Here is a 6,056-nt window from a genome sequence, read left to right as displayed (position 1 = left end):
AAAGATATCCTACCTTTGCAGATATAAAAATAAATAATAATTATTTATGGAAGTTTAGAAAACACTTAAAAGATACCCAAAATGGTAAAAAAATGCAAAAGATTGTTACGTTTAATGTTAAAAGATAACAATGAAGAAACAAAAGATTCTATTATTAGGACAAAACAAATTTTAGAAGATTACGACGATGTCATAAAAGGACTAACGGATAATATAAAACTTATTAAAATTGAGATTGAAACTCATCCTTCAAGTATAGGATAATTAAAGGACAGTCCTCCTTCGCAGAGATAAGGGTAGATAACCGATTATATTGGACATCTCAAAGAAGTTTACAAAATGCTAAGATAAAAGACGAGACTCTTAAAAGATATTCACAAAGATTAGATCCTATCATGCCCGAACAGATAAAGAAAGTACAAGAAAAAATACTTGCTAATAATGAAGATATAATAAATGAAAAATATAATATAAATTTACTAAGAAACTATTATTTCAAAAGTCAGATAGCTAGTTTAGGATAAAATAGAAAATAAATCCAATTATAAATTACTTAATGAAGAAGATCATCTAAAAATAGAACAAGATTTGTACGAAATACAAAAAACGATAATTTACTTTGGAAATTTAATAGTTAAAGAAGTTCAAACTTTGAAAGATATACGAAATCAAAAAGAAATAAATGTTGATAAAGAACCTATAAATAAAACCTTAGATATTATAGGATCCCATATTTCGAAAATAAAAATACCAAAAGGATATGGAGGAAATAATCTAAAATGGTAAGCTCCGATTCAGAAAATTTAGAAATAGATCGCCTTATAATAAATATAAAAGGAACCCAGTTAAAAATGAAGGCGATATGATTAATTTAAAAATGGATACCATCAAACCAGGAGAAGTAGATTTTAATCCTAATATTACTGAGCTCCCTACGCAGGCTGAAACCAGCCGAACAAGTTTTAATAGACCACTAGGGCTTATGCAGGTACAAATGCTGCATTAAGAACAAAAGATAGTCACACGCCCGTAGGATCAATGAGAAGTGAAGCGATTAATCCGTTTGGAATATATCTAGATTTAGATTGCATTAATAATACTGAAGAAACTATAGATAAATGAGAAACCTCTTTAAGAATAGCAGTAACAAAAAAAATGGATTATGACACTACTAAATATTTTATAGAACGAAGTCTATTAAATAGTGTGTTAAGATTTTGGCAAAACTTAAATGATGCCACTAGAAATGATATTTTTGGTGCCGATGATAATATTGCTAATTTAATTACAAGAGCTACTGAAGCTATAAGATTAGAATTTGCCGGAGAAGGTAATATTTTAAAAGACCCTGCAACGATTAAAAAATACGAAATTGCTTTGTTATGATTACAATTATGTGATATGTGTGAAATAGATAAATATATTTTTGTCTTTCAAGATTATTATTACTATGTTTATAACAGAGTTAAAAATACAGAAATGTATTTACCGATGTTTTTAACTAAGATACCAGACCCTTGGGGTAAAAAGTTAATAGATACTTATAATCCAGAACAACTGATACTTTAGGAAAAAGAATAACTCATTTAAAAGATGAGCGTAGTACATGGTGTGCAGATACCATATTAGCTAAAACAACAAAAAGATTAAGAAAGAAAGTAAGTCTATGTTGTGATAATCCTAAAATGCCTATAATGATTGGATGTGAAAGTCCCTATTATTACAAAAAGATTAAAAGAAAATATAAGAAAAAGAAACTCTTTAAGAAAAAATATTTTAAAAAGAGAAAGACTAGATATTACAAAAAGAAAGGATATACACGATATCAAAAACCTTTTTACAAAAGAAATAATAAAAGAAAAAAAACCATAAGAATGCAGATGTTACTACTGCAAAGAGATAGGACATTATGCCAATAGATGCCCAAAGAAATTTGCTAATAATAACAAGAAAATAGAAATCAATGAAGATATCGAAGAAATGATAAATTTAGAAAAATTTATACAACTAAATAATTTTGAAGAAGTTGAATCAGACGATACAATATTTATATTAACTGATACAGATTGTTATTCTTCGTCAGAAGAAGACACTCAAAATGAATAATGAAATAGAAACTGATATAATAAAAGAAACGATAGAACAAGTTGGAGAATATAAACAAAATATTTTTATTGATAAAAGAAAATTAAAACAAATACAAAAAGAAAAGTTTTCTTTAACTAACTACTCAGAATTTGACGTAAATATACTTGATAGATTTGGATTAAGAAAAAGACAACATTATTTATTTTATGGATTAAATATCCAAGAAAGAGCGTTAGAAGTTTCTGTTACTTCTAATAAAATAATGATTCCTTTATTATCAAAAAAAGATATTCAAGATAAATTATGAAAAATAAAAACAGAAGTTCGAAATACTCTAGGATGGATACATATAGGAACAATCCAGATAATAATAAAATCCATATTTAAAGAAGGATTAGATACCCAATAGATTTAGCTATTATAGATAATAGGATAATAAATAGGAAAGAAGCCTGCTTAGGAATACTATGAGGAAATTTACAATATGGAAAGATTAAATTTAATGTTTATCCTAGAATTTTATACCATCTTCTAGATAAAGACTTTGATAAAACATTAAGCTTAGTACAAGATTTTTAAAAGAAAAGATTTCTTTCATAAATACAATAGACCCTATTCGATAACATATGTAATCTCATATGCTATTTCTAATACACATTATTTTGATTGCTTTGCCATAAAAGAGACAATAGATTATCCCCATTTATTTGAGAAAGTCAGTCAGATACAAATGCCTAGTATAATACAGATACAAGAAATAGAAGATACACCATTAGATTTACATTTACAATCTAAACCTTTGTACAATGAACAAGATTCCACATATCGATTATCCTTTGAGAAAACTCGAGTCATAAACCCTACAGTGATGATAAGAAGAACACAATCAGAAAAAGTTAGACAACCTATCTTAGAAGCAAAAAAAGATGAAATAAAAAATTATACGATAAAAGAAGAATATTTTAATGGTATACACTTATTCCCATCAACATCCTATTAGATACAGGAACTAGTGGAAATTACATTAGCATTAGGTTATGTAACCATCTTCAACAATATAAACTAAAAGATAATCATCTTTATACTGATTTTAATGGAAAAAGACATGAAATAACAAACATGATAGAAACCATTTTAAAATTCAAAGATAACACTGTACCTATAAAACTATTGGTTGAACCAGAAGGAAATAATGATATGTTAGAAATACTGCTAGGAACCACCTTCCTAGATAGTGTAAAGCCATATGATATACTTGATCATGGTATCAAGATTACTTACGACGATAAGACAATTTTCACTAGCCTAAAAAATAAAATCATACGAGACTCCCAAAGTAAAGTCAAGCCACTGCTAAACACAATAAACAGACAACAATGAAATTATCCCAAAATCTAGTGTCATAAGTATAAAGAACATCTAATACAAGGTTTGAGTCTAAAGATACAATGTAAGTCTCTGAATAATACAAAAGACTAAGAAATATAGATAGACTAGTGACAATCCAAATCCTGAGACCTCACCACTAATCTGTGAATACACAATCCACTAGAATGTCAGCTTCCACGTGAGGTACCCTGACAAGTATCTCCATAAAAAATGGACACAGAAGTAGGGATGAGTACAATCCATATGTACTTAGTAGGTTTTAGCCTACTGAGTATACGGAATTAATCAAACCCATGAAATAAACTAAGGAATGCTTTCACCTGCATACAGAAAAGTCCACTTCGGCATCAATGCCTCTAGTTTATATATAATGACGCGAGTAAAGTAAACACATAATATCAACTCATTATCACAATTAACCAAATAAGTCAAATAGTACATATATCGATGCAATGCAATGCAATATGATGATGTAATGATGTGGTGGTACGGTGGAATCAAGACTGTCGCACAGCCTGTCGTATACACTTGCTGAGCTGTGCTACCAAGCAGGACCCATGAGGATCTCACAGACCATATACCTTAATCACAGTATCTCATTATCCTTGCCACCTCCTCGTGGTCAAGGGATCACAATGTATCCACTACCTTGCCATAAAACTGCCTCGGTCAGAGACTCAAGATACAAAGGTTTAAATGTGTTTCATTTTCTTTCTCAAAATAATTTTCCATATTTCTTAACTTCTCATGTTTCATGATATGATGAATGAGGATGAATGCATCAAAACACATATGACATGGAAGCAATATTCAACTCAATATGTAGTATAAGGTTCAAAGTTCTCAAAACTTAACCTGCACATAATATTCACCCTCAATAAATAGCAATATGAAGGAAATATTTCAATATAACTGTTCATCCCTTTCTTAACAATATTTCAATACTCAGACATGCTCAAAACCCCCAACTCAACCCCTCAGGTGGGAATCACAAGTCAAATAATATCATCAAGCCTCTCTCACAGGCAAATAATGAATCACATGTTCTCAAAGATAATAAGATAACGAATAAGACCCCACATGGGTTATGTAATACAAATAAGCCTCCACATGGCAACACATTAATAAATAATCCCCCACACGGGCATCACAATATATATAACATTCTCAACTCACACTACAATCCAATCCTAAAGTCTATAATATATGAATGACTAATTACCCCATCTCAGTCTCAAAGAAGGATAGCCAAACCTACCTCAATTGCTGAAATCGACTCGAACACCTCCACCGAAAAAGCAACTCTCTAATTCAACACTCGAAATGATAAAACACTATCAATAATGAAACATACATATCACAAGGAGTCCAATGACACCCATATTGATAGATTTCAAAATCGAGGGCAAAATAATCCAAAAATTAATTTTTTTTGAAAAGGGTTAAATCTGGATTTTATTTGAAAATTGTGTTCTACCCATCGAGTAGAGTTCGTGGCCGAAAAACCCATTAAAATCGAGCAAGAATCGAGTTCCAAATCATGAAAATATAATTTTCTAACTTGGCAGAAAACCCCATAAGCCACCTTTGAAATCTTGATTTAAAGATGTTTTGACAGATAATAATTACAAAGATTGGTAAAGGATAATCTCATGAAGAATCATTAAAAACAGAGCTAAGATGACCAAGAAACAATCCTTCAAAATCCATTGAAATTCCAACTCGAAAATGATAAAAGCAGCGGCTAGATTAGCAAATTTACCGCACAAGAAGCTCCTAATCAAGTTTCTGAGATCACCACTGGATTCCTACGGAAAAACTACACAGTTTAGAGATTTGAATCACTGAATTCGAATCTAAGATGACCAAGAAATCATCTTCCAAAGTTTATAAAAATCTGAATCCAAAAATGGTCGAGGCAATATCTAAAACATGAAATCTTACCTCCAACGAAGCTTCTAATCAAGATTCCAAGCTCACCAATGGATTCACCATGAAATTTTGTTGAAGATAACCTCTTTAATAGCCAGATTTGGACTTGAAAAAGCTCAAAAAATTGAGGTTCAAAGTTGAGAAAAAAACTGAAAAAAATCTGCACTATGCACCAGATTTTCAGCTTTTAGACCAATTTTCATATTTTGGAATTGTTGGAATCAACAAAATTTTGTTCCGAAACCCGTAGCTTCGATTGGTACCGAAAATTACTTTTTCACCTCTTAACTCTATAAAACTCAAGAATTTGCACAATTTACAAACCATTAAGATTTTGATCTTTTCAACTACACAAACCAATCAAATAATATTCGAGGGCACTAACGATAGGGGTAAAATTATAATTTCACACAATTTTTTAAAAAATGACCCTCAAGGTCGTTACAGAGGAGTATATTTTAAGAAAAATAAGAATAGTTGGGTGATATTATGGTTCTAAAAGAAACAAAAGTGATATAACAGAGAAAATTTCCAAACATGGTTGTCTCTGTAAGGAATTTACTCATTCGTGTTAGTATTTCCCTAGTGGCCATGAATTTACCTAGATTGCATGTTAACTTGCTTGGTTTACTGTTACTACTTTTTTA

This window comes from Solanum dulcamara, chromosome 2 (assembly GCF_947179165.1).
Source record: "Solanum dulcamara chromosome 2, daSolDulc1.2, whole genome shotgun sequence".
In the NCBI taxonomy this organism is placed as follows: Eukaryota; Viridiplantae; Streptophyta; class Magnoliopsida; order Solanales; family Solanaceae; genus Solanum; species Solanum dulcamara.
This window is presented reverse-complemented; position numbering follows the sequence as displayed.